The 17,654-nt window shown below is 37.6% G+C and overlaps 1 protein-coding gene across 3 annotated transcripts in view; it reads right to left on the reverse strand.

Annotated features, from left to right (window-relative positions):
* Positions 1–17,654, reverse strand: part of dnc (phosphodiesterase dunce) — a 369,630-nt gene that overhangs the window by 285,350 nt on the left and 66,626 nt on the right. Inside the window, exon 1 of one of the 3 annotated variants that reach the window (XM_087359419.1) lies at positions 14,591–14,654. The exons of 1 other annotated variant lie outside the window; for it this stretch is intronic. The gene's annotated coding sequence lies outside the window, so the exon portion shown is untranslated. Of the gene's footprint in view, positions 1–13,894; positions 14,655–17,654 lie in introns of those variants that run through there. One more of the 3 variants, XM_087359418.1, reaches the window with a different exon arrangement.

A 17,654-nucleotide genomic window follows, 5' to 3' on the forward strand; every position in this document is an offset into this window, starting at 1 on the left:
TTTACAAATCTTATGTCACTTGTCGGAGGTTGAATAAAACCGCGTGAGAAGCTTATTACTCAAATTCTTTCTTAAATGTGATTAAATTATTTCCATGAAAAAGGTTCCTACTAATGAAACTAATTCAACAAATTATCCGCCTATTATGAAATCTAAAGTTTCACTATCTTCTTCGCAACAGCACGCCCGACAGCTGAATCCAATCCACAACCCCCAAAATCTACTTTTTAATATTATCCTCCCACATAAGCTTGGGCCTTCCGCATTGACCCTTCCATTTAGGCTTTTCAACTAAAACTCTGTACACAATTCTCATCCGCCGCATGTGAGCTACATGTCCAGCCCATCTAATCCTCATAATTTTTTTTATTAATTTATAATTTATTTTAATTATTATTTGTAACATTATTATTCTCCACCCTGTTCATCCCCTTTAAGGTCTAAATATTCTTCGAAGTCTGTTAAATACGATGAAATCATGCCTGATAATAAAACAATTTACATAGAAATTAATAAAAATTAAATTCAGAATTATAGGATTAAGAACGACTCAGATGCTTTTAACATGATAAAAAAAATTTAAGAGACTATTGATCATGTATTGTAACTATTCGACACAAATCAGAAGAACTTAACAAACAAAAAAAACTTCATTTTTTTTGAAGTGTTCAAGGATGCAGGTCTGTTAGTTCAGACGGTAATCCAACTGGTTTCCGCACTTAATAAGCGTTTCCTACGTCTGAGAGCTAAAAAAAAATACTTCAACATACATTAACCATGTTGTAATGTAATACAAAGATGGGTGCAGTCCTGTTGGACAGCTTTAGTGTTAATAAGCTACGTCGTAGCATAGCAGAGCCACAACGATTACAGTAATGGAAATAAAGTTTTTTGTTGTCCGTTCTTGGCAAGTGGACAAAACGTTCGAGGCACACGAAAGAAAGCGTTGTTCTTGCGTAATAATATTTGTGTCTAATCGACTGAGGTTACGACGCAGATCACACACGCGGACCGTCCGTCAAATTGAGGTGGGACATTTAACAAAGAACATTTTTCTTAATCGCATCGAAATCTACATAACCTGCCGGAAATTACCCTACCTGCACTATAAACAACATTAGGTGATAAAATCAGCGATTTATATGCTGATTTCAGCGTCATTAAAGTCTCCATACTGAATATGTCCAGTGCATAAATAATATAAATTGCTGTAAATATCTTCTTTTGAAGCCGTCATCAACTTCCATACTTCAAGGTCACGGAAAAACTACACCTTCCTTACTACGCGGCTTCAAAGTCAACAGTACGGCCTTGGAAACTTTGCTACGCGGAGAGTTCTAAGCCGTCGTTACTCGGCTGTCCTCCGCTGTTAGTATTACGTTGTACGATATTCATGTGACCTTGAAACAAAATTTGTTGGCGTAGCTCAGTGAATATTGTGACTGACTGGGAGCTGGAGGAAAAGATTCTATTTTCCGCCGAGCCCGATGGGGAAATCTGACTCCTTCGTAGGGGAAAATGTGGCCGAAGCTTGAACCTGACATCCTCAGGGTTTGACGCGCAATAAACACAGGGAACAACGTTGCCCCTTATATACTATTCTTTGGAGGGACCTGATATTGATCCATAGATTCAAGCAAATTTGAACGCATGAGTGAAACTTCGACGTAAAAGAATGATGAGGTTTTATTTTTAAGTGACGCAAATCACGTTCCTCGGTAAGAACGTGGATCTGAATGCTTCTATAATTCGTTTTCAGATATGATAAATGCGTTTTCCACGTAAACTTATCAGCTGTCACGTTCGCAAACCCTTCGCTGACTGCCGATCGTCATTTCGTAGGAAACATTTGCCACGACGAATAATAAATGGTTTAGCTTATATCAGAATTAGCACGCATATATTAGTATTTACAATTAGTTATTTTAATCCCTGGATTAACTTTTCGCCTCCTTTCAACTCAATATGGAATTTACGAAATATTTTGTTTCAATGGATATAAAATCTGAAACAAGAATTCAACACAACGGAAAATTTCTTAACGATTTTTTTTTAAAAATTTTCAATAAATACTGTTCAATATAGAATTAATTAGGAACAGTCATCTCCGATAATCAACGCTAAGATGTCTGCCAAAATACGTTTTTTTTTTCATTCGACATAGTTAACTTTTTAGACAAATGAGGCAAATTTAAACTATTAATAAATTACAGGATAACGTATATTATGTTACCAATAGTCCAAAATGACACCAAACATAACATTTACATCATTGGATTTTCTAGCATGATACTTTCAATATTGTTCTCATTTAAAAGGCGAAATTCTCAAAGTGAGTAGCGCCATAAGAATTTCAGTATTCTACTTGTCATGACTGAAAGCTTTCTTTGGTAGGCAATGTACCAAAGGCTTTGCCAGCCCAAATACAATAAAGGTCAGACGACACAGTTGGGTGGAGTGTAAGAGGAAACATCAATCAGATTTCGCTGTGAACTTCAGAGGACCTCCATATAAATCTAGCTTGAACTAAGTAAGATTCCAGGTTCTTTCGGAGATAAATACAAAGATGTATTCCGGGATGCTGTACGTTGTGGTCTCGCAGAAATTGACCGCCATCAAGGAACCGAAAGATATCATCTTACAGACAGGTAAATAAGTAGCCATTAACGCGAAAACATGAGGTTATTATCAGTATTATAATTATGGTTGTATAGAGTTACGTTATAAATGAATACAGTTAATAATTAGGTCATTAATTTTCTTTGTACTTAGCATACTTATTGAATTTCATTCGCGAGGGAAAATGTTAATTAATTCAGAGAGTGCAATAGTGAGATAAGTTTTGAAATATGTGTAATAAATAGCCAGGAGATTGGAGACAGCTTTTCAGATGAGAGACTAGAATTATCTACAAAAGAATACAGGTGATATTTGAGGTAACAGCGTTAATTACGTCTGTAGCGCTCATATTTTAAAGGAAACAGAAGGAGCTGATATAAGGAAGAGGGAAGACGTTCAACCCATCGATCATCTGTAGAAATAAGTGATATATCGTTATCCAATCGTAAGCAATCGATATTTATACAGGGTGTTTCAAAATCAATGACGCCACTTTAAAGGCATGTTCTGTGCACAAAATAGAAATACGCGCATGGGAAACTGGGTCGTAGCACGCATTATTTTTCATGTTATGCACCACTCAAAGAGGCGTCTATAGGTCAATCCTAAACATCGCAATAAGTAAGAACTATTTTTTTAGCTCAATTAAAAATACATGCAAAACGTTGTATACTTAATTTCTTTAAGTTTCTTGTATAACCATCAAAAGTAAGTTGCATAGTTGGACTTCAGTTTGATCATATATACATTCAGTAGTAGACAGGATTTGAGATATTCACGCGGTGAGTCCGAAGATGGCTGTATTCTGGGTTGTCCTCATGAGGACTCGTCATCCTGATGATTGAGGCAGCGTGGACATACGACGCCACAACCCAGAACACAGCCAACATTAAAATTTATAATTGTGGTCAACGATGACAACATCCACAAATTTTTAACCTCAATTCAGCGACATCTTATCTGTCGCCGTGGTACTACTGAAGTCAAATCATTGCAACAGCTTCCTGTATGTGGCAAGACAGTAAATAGTCCGACTGGCCTTGTGAGATTATTCTAGCTCGCAGTTCTAGGGCAGTAACTAAACCGAGACCTGCCTTATCTCTGCCCGTGTCACGAGAATATCATTCTGCTGTAATTAAACCCAAGAACTGGCCAATTCTTGCTCCAATATCTGCAAGCGGAAATCATAGCACTATACACACAAACGCGTTTTGGTACACAAAGGTAGAGTTCTTCCGTACTCTGACTTCCTCTGATATTACGAAGTCTTCCACTCGTCAAAGGCTTTGTGTGAAAGAACTTTGTGTTTATATATACCCTTACACCCCGCAGTAAAAACTACGTGTCGTTCGATCGTATATCAGAAGGGGATTTTGTTTTGACTGAAAAACTACTTACATGTTTAGAACACAGCTGACATATAAAAGTTCTTTTAAAATCCACTTCTGTGTGTGAAGAATATACTCGAAACGTTGTTATGTTTCAGTCAAAATAGATGTTTACACTAGGAACTAAAAAAAACTGACGTCTAAAAGATATCAATCACGTTCAATTTGCTTCATTTGTTTGTAAAAGTCAAGTCGACGTCTTAAATTAGCGATGGCCGCTAAATATACGTGTTCTGTTGAAACTGTGCGTAAGTTTTGCACCTTGCCAGTTGGTGTGTGTCGGTACTGACATGTAAAGAATGACAACTAATTTTATTTCATAAATTTATGTTTTATAATTTAGAAACTACATTCATACTTAATCGAATTTGAAATTTTGAGTGGACTCGATTAAACTGACACAGAACAGCGTAAGATATAACGGAAGGAATCTTTTTAAACTCAGTAATCACTAAAGGGAAAACTTAAAATCAAGCAACTGACTTAAAACATTAAGATTTGCCATAATTTTGATGTAGACCGTATACAATGAGCTAAGTTAGTTGGTTGTTACATATTTTTTAACTATGTTTAAGATTATAATAATAAATCCTATTGCATAATATTGGATACATCCAATTCGCGGTTTATTTACAAACGCCAACTAGAAATAATACACATGACAAAAGTATAAAAGAATCCTCTGTGTCTAATTTAATTCAGTATCCCGGAATTTGCCCCGGGGGGATTAATCTCAGTATTACTGGAGAGCGGGTCGCCCTCACGACATGGCAGGAAAATTAAAATGATGTAAACTATATCGAATGTTCGGAATTGATGTATTATTTTTACAAACACTTCAAATTCTAAGTGTTTTTTCGATGTCCTGTCAAAAAAAAAATTGCTCAGACATGAATGATTAATTTAACATAACTTAATAAATCTCAGGAAAGGACAATTTTAGAATCGAACAAAGTTTTAATATCACCATCACTCTTTAATGGCAGTGAATGCTATAAATTAACAAAACAAGGGCTGGACCAAACGTTCTTTAAAAAAATTAGATTCCCGATATCGGTAATAAGTTACAGAGGAACAGACATTGGACAATAAATAAACACAGTCAACAAACGACAGAAATCAAGGGAAAACTAATTGAATTGTCATATTTCGGGCAAGCTGTGTAAAATAAAGGAATTAATTCTTAATTGTAAGACTTGAGGTTCTCACAGCGGTGAGTATGAAGATTTCTGTCTTCTGGGTTGTTGCGTTGTGTAGTCTGGGCGATCGCCCTGATGACGGAGGCAGTATGACCTCTGAAACGTTGGTAAACATCGACCAGACTACATAGCGCAACAACCCAGAAGACAGAAATCTTCATACTCATCGCCCTGATGATGGAGGCAGTATGACCTCTGAAACGTTGGTTAACATCGACCTGACTACACAGGCGCAACAACCCAGAAGACGGATATCTAATTCTTAATTGTTTCTCCAAACGTGCGTACTACCTCACAATCGTATATATAGAAATGCTTCTCAAACATATAAGAACATTATATTCTCTTTCCAAGAGAAAAGAATGACATTGGACAACACTCAAAAATGGATTGTCATTTTAAGAAAGCAGATTTTAGGCTAAAATTAACAATTTTATGTTCACTGACAGGATTCAAAAAAGTGTTGATTTTATTGAATTCTTTGTCTGGCGTATTTACATAGTTTACAGCAGGTGACGTCAGAATACCCAAGAAAATAAGGCGTATTCTAAAGTTAGATTGGTGACAATCGATTTCATAAAAGCGCTTAAACAACTGACACTCGAGTCGAGATAAATTTCGGGAAAAAAAAAATTCTGTGGATAACGTTTGTTTCCGAAACCTAACGCTCTGTAAATACACATGGGAAAATATAAAGATAAATTATCAATTTAAGGTAACTGTTATAAATTTTTAACTACATAAACACACACATGTTATTCAATTACATTGTCACCCTGATGCGACGACAGGTTTCATAATTCTATTTAAATTAAATGTGTTTTGTCAGAAATTAAGATACTTTAGCCCTGAAGATGGAAACAGCGTGTCTGTCGGGAAACTTTGAAATCTACCGATGACTTTAAACGGCGCGAAAACATCGAATACGTACGTCGTTTCGCCGCTGTGAAAAGCTCAAATCCCACATAATATTCTTAGATCGATTTCTTAAATGGTCGACGCTTGGTTAAGACAGTTTTATCAATGAGGATTATTCTTCAGATGTAACTACCACATTTTACAGTTTATGGCGGCCAAAATATTGAATCGCCCGCCATATTTTGAATTCTCTACGCGTTAGTGAACTGTTCTCTTGACTTGTAATTCTTAATCAAAATTTACACTGAATGTGAACCATGAACATCGTCGTGGAGAGCTCACCAATTACAAGGTAATTTTTAGAATTATAAACAGAACTTCTGTTTGTAATGACGTCAGAAGAATAAAAAAGACAGATTAACTTCTTAGCCTCTGGGTTAGGGGGAGAGTAAGAACACAATTATTTAACCTAGCCGAAGCAGGTGTTGCTGTCATCTGCGCTCTAAATGACAGGCTTATGATCCTAGCGAGAACGTTCCAAATAAGAAAATAGTTGAATAAAAATAACATTTTATAATAAGCGTATTCGTAAACAGGTGCGTTTTTGAATTTTTTTTAAAAATCTTCTCCCCTCAAAGTGTGGTGAGGGAGGGGACGGAGGAGGCCTGGAGGGAGAAATCTGTGGGGTAACTTTGCAGGGACGTAGCTTTACTTGTCAACCCCACGGGACTTTAGTCCATTTGTGTCATTAGTTAATTTCAGTAATATCACAAGAACTATAAGACGTACGATCAATTTAGAATATTTGTTGTTAGAACATTTAACGACGGATTTTCAACACTACAGGTTCATTACGTAGATAGAAAAATGAAAATGATCATGAATGATAAGCGGATAACCTTGAAATCCTTTTTTATTAAATTAAATATTAATGACATCGAAAAAATATTTCAAGTGCAATTTAAGGCCTGAAGTTTAAAAACAAACCAAAACTGATGCAATTCTCTTTGATTTTCAGCAGCGTAAATTCTTAACAAAAGCCCTTGTTGCCCGAGTAGATTCTGTCACGTAAAAAGTGAGATTTACACAGTGAGATTTCAGGTTATCACAGCGTCGAATACTAAAATGGCTGTTCTCGGTTGTAGCGTCGTGTAGCTCGGTAGAGATTTACAGTCGTTTCAGAATTACTCGCTGCCTCGACGCTACAGCACAAATTTTCGTTACTTGTATGTTTAGTGTTTTTATATTAAAGAGGCATAATCACTACCTTCACGCATGTCTGGAAAATTTTATACACCAAAATATCCTTCACGCGTGATGCAACTTATGGTGTGGTATTATTAAATTATCCCACGATAATGAGGCTAATAGACATCAAATAGATCTGCAGCCAAATACTCCAGAAGTTCATAACGAGAAAACACAGCCACTCGTTTCACGGTCTATTACGCGGTTAAGAGACTGTGCAATTACCAGTCAAATTCATTTGTTCTCCAACGGCTAAGTCTACTCGTGCTAGACCAATTATCATTCACCGTGAATCTAGGTCTCACATGCTCAGGATAAACACAAATTAGAATACAGTTTATGAGCGTTAGAGCAGAATTTTATCTGGCTCACACATTCGCAAACTAATTCCTTCATCACAGCGGCTTAACAGTCAGGTTTTTTTACACAGCCTCTCGATGTAGCTTAACCAGCTGATTTTCGTAATGGTGAGGCGTAGTGTTTTCTTCGCGGTACGGTCTGGATTCGTAAATATTATGAAGACGAGCTTCGGCTTCAAAGGGTTAACCAGCTGATTTTCGTAATGGTGAGGTGTAGTGTTTTCTCCGCGGTACGGTCTGGATTCGTAAATATTATGAAGACGATCTTCGGCTTTCAAAGGGTTAATGGGTGACGCGTCACGTGACTCATCTGAATGGAGTCTCGTCTCAAAAGCTACAGAGCGTAGACATTTTGAATCGCTAATTCACCAAGCGCCAATGCTCACATATGTAATGGTCTAGTTTATTAATATGTCTTTATTTCATTCACTGAACATGTGTATACATATTTCTGGGACTCGCTCGATTAAACCAAAAATCCGAAACAGATTTTGACAAACTGTAATATAAGGTCTGTCACACCGAATTTAATTTAAATATTTCAAGCAGTTTTTGAAGCTCGTACCTGAGGAGAAACAAACTTGGCGAATTTAAGAAGATTTTTTACCAAACTCTTTTTTCTTAAACGTATCCTCTAAACCAGAGGTTCTAACCCATTTTCTCAGGCGTACCACTACTTCTAATTTAAAACATTAAATGTACCACTAACCAAATGCGTTCAGGGAAAATTGATATTTATGTTAATGTTAACTTTGGATTTTCTTACTTAGCTCGCGTACCACCAGTGGTACGCTTACCATAGGTTGAGAAAAGCTGCTCTAAACGAAAGGATATTCAACAACATTGAGGGAATTTCCAAAGTATCAAAAGACGTCACACGAATATCCTTGACAGGTCAAGGATGCCGCGTTAATGATAAATGATACTTCGGTCACGCGTTTTCTGCAGTGCAAAACGAAACATTCTTAGCCGCTTTGTTATTATGCCCTGCTGGGAGGGGGCGGGGACTCGTATGTTCCATTATCTAGCTTACGGTAAAACCAAATGTGCCTATAAAAGTATCTATGATAACGTTGCTGTCATCGGCGTTTGTCAAATTTCAAAGTTCTAGAGAATAAAGGCGCTGATAAAATTGTTAGTTATGGCTAAGTAAAGTAACGGAGGGCGAAGTGAAGTTAAGAAAATTCTCAGGCAGATTATTCGATACAGAGCAAATACATCCAAGTTTTCAAAGGTGGTATAAAATTTTCGAGGGAATTATTCCGTTTGAAGATTTCTGTCTTCTGGGTTGTTACACCATGTAGTATGGTATATGATTACCGACGTTTCAGAGGTCATACTGCCTCCGTCAGCCCTGATGACGGAGGCAGTATGACCTCTGAAACGTCGGTAAACATCTACAATACTACACAGCGCAACAACCCAGAAGACAGAAATCTTCATACTCATCGCCCTGATGACGGAGGCAGTATGACCTCTGAAACGTCGGTAAACATCGACCAGACTACACAGCGCAACAACCCAGAAGACAGAAATCTTCATACTCTGATGACGGAGGCAGTATGACCTCTGAAACGTCGGTAAACATCTACAATACTACACAGAGCAACAACCCAGAAGACAGAAATCTTTATACTCTGATGACGGAGGCAGTATGACCTCTGAAACGTTGGTGGACATCGACCAGTCTACACAGCGTAACAACCCAGAAGACAGAAATCTTCATACTCAGCGCCCTGATGACGGAGGCAGTATGACCTCTGAAACGTTGGTAAACATCGACCAGACTACACAGCGCAACAACCCAGAAGACAGAAATCTTCATACTCATCGCCCTGATGACGGAGGCAGTATGACCTCTGAAACGTTGGTTAACATCGACCAGTCTACACAGCGTAACAACCCAGAAGACAGAAATCTTCATACTCATCGCCCTGATGACGGAGGCAGTATGACCTCTGAAACGTTGGTTAACATCGACCAGACTACACAGCGCAACAACCCAGAAGACAGAAATCTTCATACTCATCGCCCTGATGACGGAGGCAGTATGACCTCTGAAACGTTGGTAAACATCGACCAGACTACACGGCGCAACAACCCAGAAGACAGAAATCTTCATACTCATCGCCCTGATGACGGAGGCAGTATGACCTCTGAAACGTTGGTAAACATCGACCAGACTACACGGCGCAACAACCCAGAAGACAGAAATCTTCATACTCATCGCCCTGATGACGGAGGCAGTATGACCTCTGAAACGTTGGTAAACATCGACCAGACTACACGGCGCAACAACCCAGAAGACAGAAATCTTCATACTCATCGCCCTGATGACGGAGGCAGTATGACCTCTGAAACGTTGGTAAACATCGACCAGACTACACGGCGCAACAACCCAGAAGACAGAAATCTTCATACTCATCGCCCTGATGACGGAGGCAGTATGACCTCTGAAACGTTGGTAAACATCGACCAGACTACACGGCGCAACAACCCAGAAGACAGAAATCTTCATACTCATCGCCCTGATGACGGAGGCAGTATGACCTCTGAAACGTTGGTAAACATCGACCAGACTACACGGCGCAACAACCCAGAAGACAGAAATCTTCATACTCATCGCCCTGATGACGGAGGCAGTATGACCTCTGAAACGTTGGTAAACATCGACCAGACTACACGGCGCAACAACCCAGAAGACAGAAATCTTCATACTCATCGCCCTGATGACAGAGGCAGTATGACCTCTGAAACGTTGGTAAACATCGACCAGACTACACAGCGCAACAACCCAGAAGACAGAAATCTTCATACTCATCGCCCTGATGACAGAGGCAGTATGACCTCTGAAACGTTGGTAAACATCGACCAGACTACACAGCGCAACAACCCAGAAGACAGAAATCTTCATACTCATCGCCCTGATGACAGAGGCAGTATGACCTCTGAAACGTTGGTAAACATCTACCAGACTACACGGCGCAACAACCCAGAAGACAGAAATCTTCATACTCATCGCCCTGATGACGGAGGCAGTATGACCTCTGAAACGTTGGTAAACATCGACCAGACTACACGGCGCAACAACCCAGAAGACAGAAATCTTCATACTCATCGCCCTGATGACAGAGGCAGTATGACCTCTGAAACGTTGGTAAACATCGACCAGACTACACAGCGCAACAACCCAGAAGACAGAAATCTTCATACTCATCGCCCTGATGACAGAGGCAGTATGACCTCTGAAACGTTGGTAAACATCTACCAGACTACACGGCGCAACAACCCAGAAGACAGAAATCTTCATACTCATCGCCCTGATGACAGAGGCAGTATGACCTCTGAAACGTTGGTAAACATCTACCAGACTACACATCGCAACAACCCAGAAGACAGAAATCTTCATACTCATCGCCCTGATGACGGAGGCAGTATGACCTCTGAAACGTTGGTAAACATCGACCAGACTACACGGCGCAACAACCCAGAAGACAGAAATCTTCATACTCATCGCCCTGATGACGGAGGCAGTATGACCTCTGAAACGTTGGTAAACATCGACCAGACTACACGGCGCAACAACCCAGAAGACGGAAATCTTCGGACTCATCGCTGTGAGAACCTCAAATTGTACATTATTCCGCTTATAAGCAACAGCGACTTAATTCCAAAGCTAAAAAAAGTATAACTCTCTACACGACGATCTCACACAGCCTACAGGCCTTGATCATTTCAAAGAAACCGAACTGCATCTTCTCATAAAACATAAATTGAGCGGTCCCTTGCATCGGTTTATACGTCACAATTTATTAACCATTATTATTTTCTTCTAACTTTATCGTTTATATTTAATGGATTAGGAACTCAGGCCTGTTTAGTTAGAATCAATTTACAGCTAAAGGCTACTAATAATGTACTAGAACATTTGGGAAGGGGGCAAATCCTCTTACCTGCAGGCGACAGGACAAAAGGTGGGAACCCAGGATGGCATTGGGGGAAGTTCTCGCGAGAGGTGCAACCGACTCTACCTTCCGCATTCATAAAATAATCCTTCCACAGTCATTGCTTCCATTTAAGTGATTTACTTCATATTACTTAACTAATTCAATGGAGAAAAGCCCTTTAGGATTTCATAGTCATTCAGATGTTTAAAAAAAATTACACGCATTTTAAAGATACCTTGAAAAAACAAGACGCTACCCAGACCAACATAAATCTAGTCCAAATACATCCCATGTCTCTAAGATATGTTCTAACATTACTCTACTTCTTATAATATTTTCACAGCTGTGAGAATGTAAAATAATCAAATTCGGTCAGAAAACCCGAGAAAAGGAAATCACTTAAAATACCTAAAATTAGATTGCACTAACTAGATAGCTTACCGAACCAGAAGGTTCATCACCGAATTAACCAAAGCCCTCCACCGGACCCTGTCTCCTTCAACTCCTATCTCCCATAGATCCCGCCTGAGATTATCCTCCCGTCTACGTCTAGGTCTCTTGTCCTCAGGCTTCCCAAATAGTGGATCCAACCAACCAGATGGCTTACGGAACCCGAAGATTCATCACCGAACTAACCAAAGCCCTCCACCGGACCCTGTCCTGGGCCAACAAAATCCAGTCTCCTTCAACTCCTATCTCCCATAGATCCCGCCTGAGATTATCCTCCCATCTACGTCTAGGTCTCTCCAGAGGTCTCTTCCCCTCAGGCTTCACAACCAATACCCGGTACATACATCCTGTCTCATCCATGCGTGCCAAATACTAGATTGGATAAAATGTAAAATAAATATAAAATAAAATGAATTTTAAATTGTGCATTGGTGTCAACTGGCTCAGGACACGGTAATGAACATTCGGAAATTTATTTTGTAACTCCGCATACATTAGATTGCCAATAATTCTTGCACTGAGTTGGTTAGTAGACCATATTTTCATAATTCACTGTATCATCAATATTAATGATAACCGATGCCAGTCATTAACGATTACTTGCAAAATTCAACTCACACTGACCTGGCGGAGTAATACATACACAAATACAATTGTAATTTACGTAATCCCCAAAACATGACGTAACTCGACTGACGATCGCTAAGCTTCGGGCGATAATTCTTGTCGACTGAATGATGGACGACATTTTCAGTTACAGTGGCATTTGTAATGTTAACCAGATCACCTTCAACTGTCTGCAGTCATCGTAAGTCTTTACAAATGCGTGCGATGTTAACACAAGCTGCAAACCGCTACAATTTTTCTGTTACGAATGTCAGGTTCAAAGACTGCTTACAACGGAATCTGTAACCTTAGGTAAAACTCTCGATTTAAGGACTGATGAGTGTTAATATTCAAGAAACAATTTTATGGTGTCTACACAAAAATTATTGAATTTTCGAGTTGTAATTCTAATGTTATGGAAATGACGAACAAATACTTTGCAAGCCTCAAAGTCAAGGCCACGGAGTACAATACGACAGTGACGTAGCTAATTACAGATTGTTCATAAAGCCATATCGGATTAAAAAAAATGGTACAAAGTGTAACATATCTTTACAAAAGTGAATGTACGAAGATTTCACGAACATTAACATCACCAGTATACAAAACAAACAAACAGGGATATAATAATTGCTAGAATTATTTAAAAAAATTTAGTGAAATAATAATGCAGCTAAATATCGTAGACTGGAGGCAATATTGGGTCATTTTAAGGACTTCTTATCACAGGGAACGCATTGTTCTGTAAACTAAGGATGAATTTAATGGGAACATATATAAAGTCGCTGAATTATTAGGCTTTGGTGTAAACTTCATTACGAAATTGTTTCATGTCGTGAATTTTTCAAGATTTCCCGAAAATATATTAGCAAAAATTTAGACACAATTTATACAGTGTGTTTGTTAATATCTTCGTATCTTCATTAACGCGCTTTAAGAATAGTCTTACGGGTATTAATATCAACTCACGTCAGTAAAGAGTGTGAACATGAACGCCATTTTAATCTTTCTACACAAACCTCACAGAAGTAATTAAATTTATAATAATTTTAAAAGTAATACTGCATTTGTTGCAAAAAATGAAAAAAATATATAAATATTCGGGCCTACTTAAATCAGATTAAAGATAATTTTAAAAAAAAATCTGACAAATCTAAAAGTCACCAAAAGTTATGTTAAAAGTAAGTAATGTAATTAATATATATATAATATGCAGTTACCTGTGAATATGGGCATGTACGTGCCTCCGATGTAAATGCATCATAAAATGTTTACGATTACAGCATTTGTTAATGTAATCGTTTATCATATGAATTACTAACAGCGTGCAACGTCCCATGTTAGCATTTAGCTTGTCAGCACACGCTAATCAGCAATTTGTTATGTAGACAAAAATCACACATCACTCAGTGCTGATTAGTACACACTCATATTAGCTCTAATAATACACACTGTCACATACTGTCTTGCCATAGATGAAATTTACCACCATATTACATCTTATTTACGTATTGCTACACGATGTGTCAGTCACGTGGTTATTTTTGTAGTCATTATTATTATTATTATTACTATTACATGTTATGTCTGCTTGTATAATTTCCAATTCGCGTAAAATGGAATTTAATCACAACTTACGGTTACTGTTAGTGCGCCATGAAACAAGATTACGCAGAACAAAAGAACGTCTTCGATCTCGGGGGGGTAAAAAGAATGTTATCACTCACTTGTCAAAAACGTTTCTATACAAACTAATTTCAAATGTCAGTAGATTAATATGGTTTCTAATTCCACAACGTTAGTACACTCCTCGTTACAGATAATTTTAGTCGTAACCAAACTCAGGTTGTCAGACCGTCGGGCGTCGATAGTCAGTCGAATGACACCTCAACCACACATTCGTTTTCCCCACTCACGTGTGTCCGTCTCCTCGGTTGGTGTTACACTATACAGCAGGCCAGGGCAACTCCAGGCACGTCGGGTGTAGTCGCGGGGGAGGGGAGGAGCGGAAGACTTGGAGGGGGGGGAGACAAATGGTTATATAGCTACTCTCTGGACCGAAAGTGCACGAACATCCGACGCAGAACACATCTGCCGAGTGTTACCGAGCACTGCGAAATAACTTTTTCTTCTTCAAGTTTTCACGCTAAATTCAACTTAGTGAATTAACAGTGCATCGTTTTGTTGATATACCAAAGTGTTACCTGACAAATGAAACCTTTTGCGACTAGAAGTCTTATAACCCCATTTAAGAAAACTATTAACTCGATTCATACATGCACGACCACAACATAACTGCTAGAAAAAGTAATACATTTTCAATGATTCTACTCTAACGCACATAACAAATGAATTTTGAGGTAAAATGTCAGAAGATGGGAACCAAATTAAATTTAAATTATAACACAATTGAATTTAAAATGTAGCCAAAGTGCATTTAATTTATAATCGTGTTAAAACCAAATTAAATTTAAACTATAACGAAACTGAATTTAAAATGTAACGGAATTGAATTTAAATAGTAATCAAATTGAATTTAAATTTTAATCTAATTAAATTTAAATTATAATCTAATTTAATTTAAATTACAACCTGATGAAATTTAAATTATAGCCAAATTGAATTTAAACTACAATAAAATTGAATTTAAATTGTCTCTTTCACACCGCGTGTGACGATCTAGTCACAATTGCAATGTAGTAGGGGCCGAAGACAGGAGATTCATATCTGAACCAAAAATATAAGCACCAACCCTGACCTAAACGAGCCTGTCTTAGATCATATGAACGATCTAAAAATGTGTTTGCTTACGTGAATTCGCATTTAAATGCGTCCAGATACACTACAGGCACTGAAATTTCAAAGATTTCAATTTATATTTTGATTTACATATTTATGTTTTATTGTTTAAAATGTAATGCAATACTTTAAAATAAGGCACTACTTTGCAGCATACTTAAACCATTCTGATTATTAATTGAAATCTTGGTCATTTTTCTCATTTTTAGTAAATAGTCCTTACTATAACACTAACAACAAAGTCTTTGATTTTTATATATCCTGCTTCGTGCTAGGGAGGTCACGGGTTAACATTTCAGCTCACAGACCGGATAGCTTCAAAATTTCACGAGTTTCCTCAGTTCCGTCTGGCAAATTCAGGTATGGTATTGACAATGAGGCTTCCTTCCTTAAAATTAATTATCAATTAATCAATACTGATAACATCCTTAAACGAAGCATAGTCAAATACATCAATTTCAAACACTTGGTATTTTCATAATTAAAATTATGTCTTAAGGTAAACAAGTTAAATCGCGTAGCGAATCCATAGCTGACAAATTTATTCATCTATTCACGACAACGGGTCACTGGTTCGTGTCTCAAGTTCGATGAATCCAGTTCAAATACATCCTAATTGCGTAAGAACTTCACTCATTCTTCGAAAAATTAATTATCTGTCTTTATATGATGATTTTGTGTCATAGTGAACCACGGCAAGGGCTAGTTTTTGATATCTGTTACCGTCAGGTAAGTGAGTGTAGCTTACATCCGTCTATGTAGATATTACATTTAATATTTAAAAAGGACGAATACTGTCGAATCTATTAACACGAATCAATCAAACTCTATAATGCGAAGTGCGTCACTCTTCTGTCTGGCTGCCAATAGTGACGCCAGCTTTTCCTTCCATGGGGAGAAAACGATGTAACAGCGAGGTCTAGCTTAAGAATGTTCAATTATTAATTTGCCCCTGTCGATATACTGCGCGCCTCACTTCAAGGTGTTCTGTAATATAACATTAACTGACCTCAATATTATATTTATGAGAATGCTGTAATAACTTAAATAATCACCACAGACGGATGATAAATAATAGGTCATATAATTTTAAATTAATAGTACACACGAATAACGTATCACATTATCAGTACCTTATAAAATAAGTATAATTTTTTTTTCTTCAAATCTCTCAGATCCACATAAAAATATTCTGTAGAAGTTTCTAAGTATGGAAATCTCTTCTTATCAGGACACTTCACAAGAACTATTACATCCTAAGAAACGTTCAAATTATTTATGAATAATTAAGTTAGTCAAATTGTAAAATTACGATAATACAATTAACGGCAACAAAATATTATGATTTACAGAGAAAATCGATAAAACATCAAAACAATTTCGATTAATTTTAAGAACAAAAAAATTAAAATGGCTGCGTTATAGAAAAATTTACGCCATACAGTCTATAAGAAACTGACTGACGTTTCAAAAGCTTTTATTGCCTCCATTTTCAGAGTTATGTTACGAACAGTAAGGAACTCTGAAACGTCGGTCAATTACCACCAGCGCAGTATCACAGAAGAGTCACATTTACACTCATTTCAGTGATAAACTGAAATATCACAGAATAAATTATATCTCGAGTCTGTTTCTAATACAATTTTTAGCCATCAAAGTGTAATATACGATTTTACGTAATTTTTCTTCGTGAGGCTTGTATGCTTTATCACTACGGTCGACAGACCAATCCCGATCGTCGAATTTTAAAAGTCCTTCAAAACAAGAGAAAGCAAGGCGAAACGTTCGTTCGCTTATCTAGAGCGAATGTCTTGGTGAGGGTTTGTTATGGTTGGAAAGGAAGACGATTACGTATCGGATTCATTGTCTCAGGTCACAACAGGAAACGTGTTTCAACTCAGAAACACATATCACACACTTTAAATGCAGGCAAGACATGCTAAGAAGACGAACAAAGGGTTTTGTGAGAATTTACTTCATGTAATCCCGTAGAAAATGGCAGTAGTTATTATTACGGAGGCAAAAAAAAAAGCCTCCGAAACGTCAGTCAATTCTACGTGATAACTAGGGGCTGCTATCTCGATAACAAAAGGAAAATAAGAAAAATTTTATTTTTAAAATTAAATTTAAGGCCCTAATGACAATAAGCCCCTCATTGGGATAAATGTAATTCTACACAGG

The sequence above is a fragment of the Zootermopsis nevadensis genome, unplaced genomic scaffold, assembly GCF_977971745.1.
Source record: "Zootermopsis nevadensis isolate Lab colony 2312 unplaced genomic scaffold, Znev_1.0 Znev_ptg000031l, whole genome shotgun sequence".
Taxonomy (NCBI): Eukaryota; Metazoa; Arthropoda; class Insecta; order Blattodea; family Termopsidae; genus Zootermopsis; species Zootermopsis nevadensis.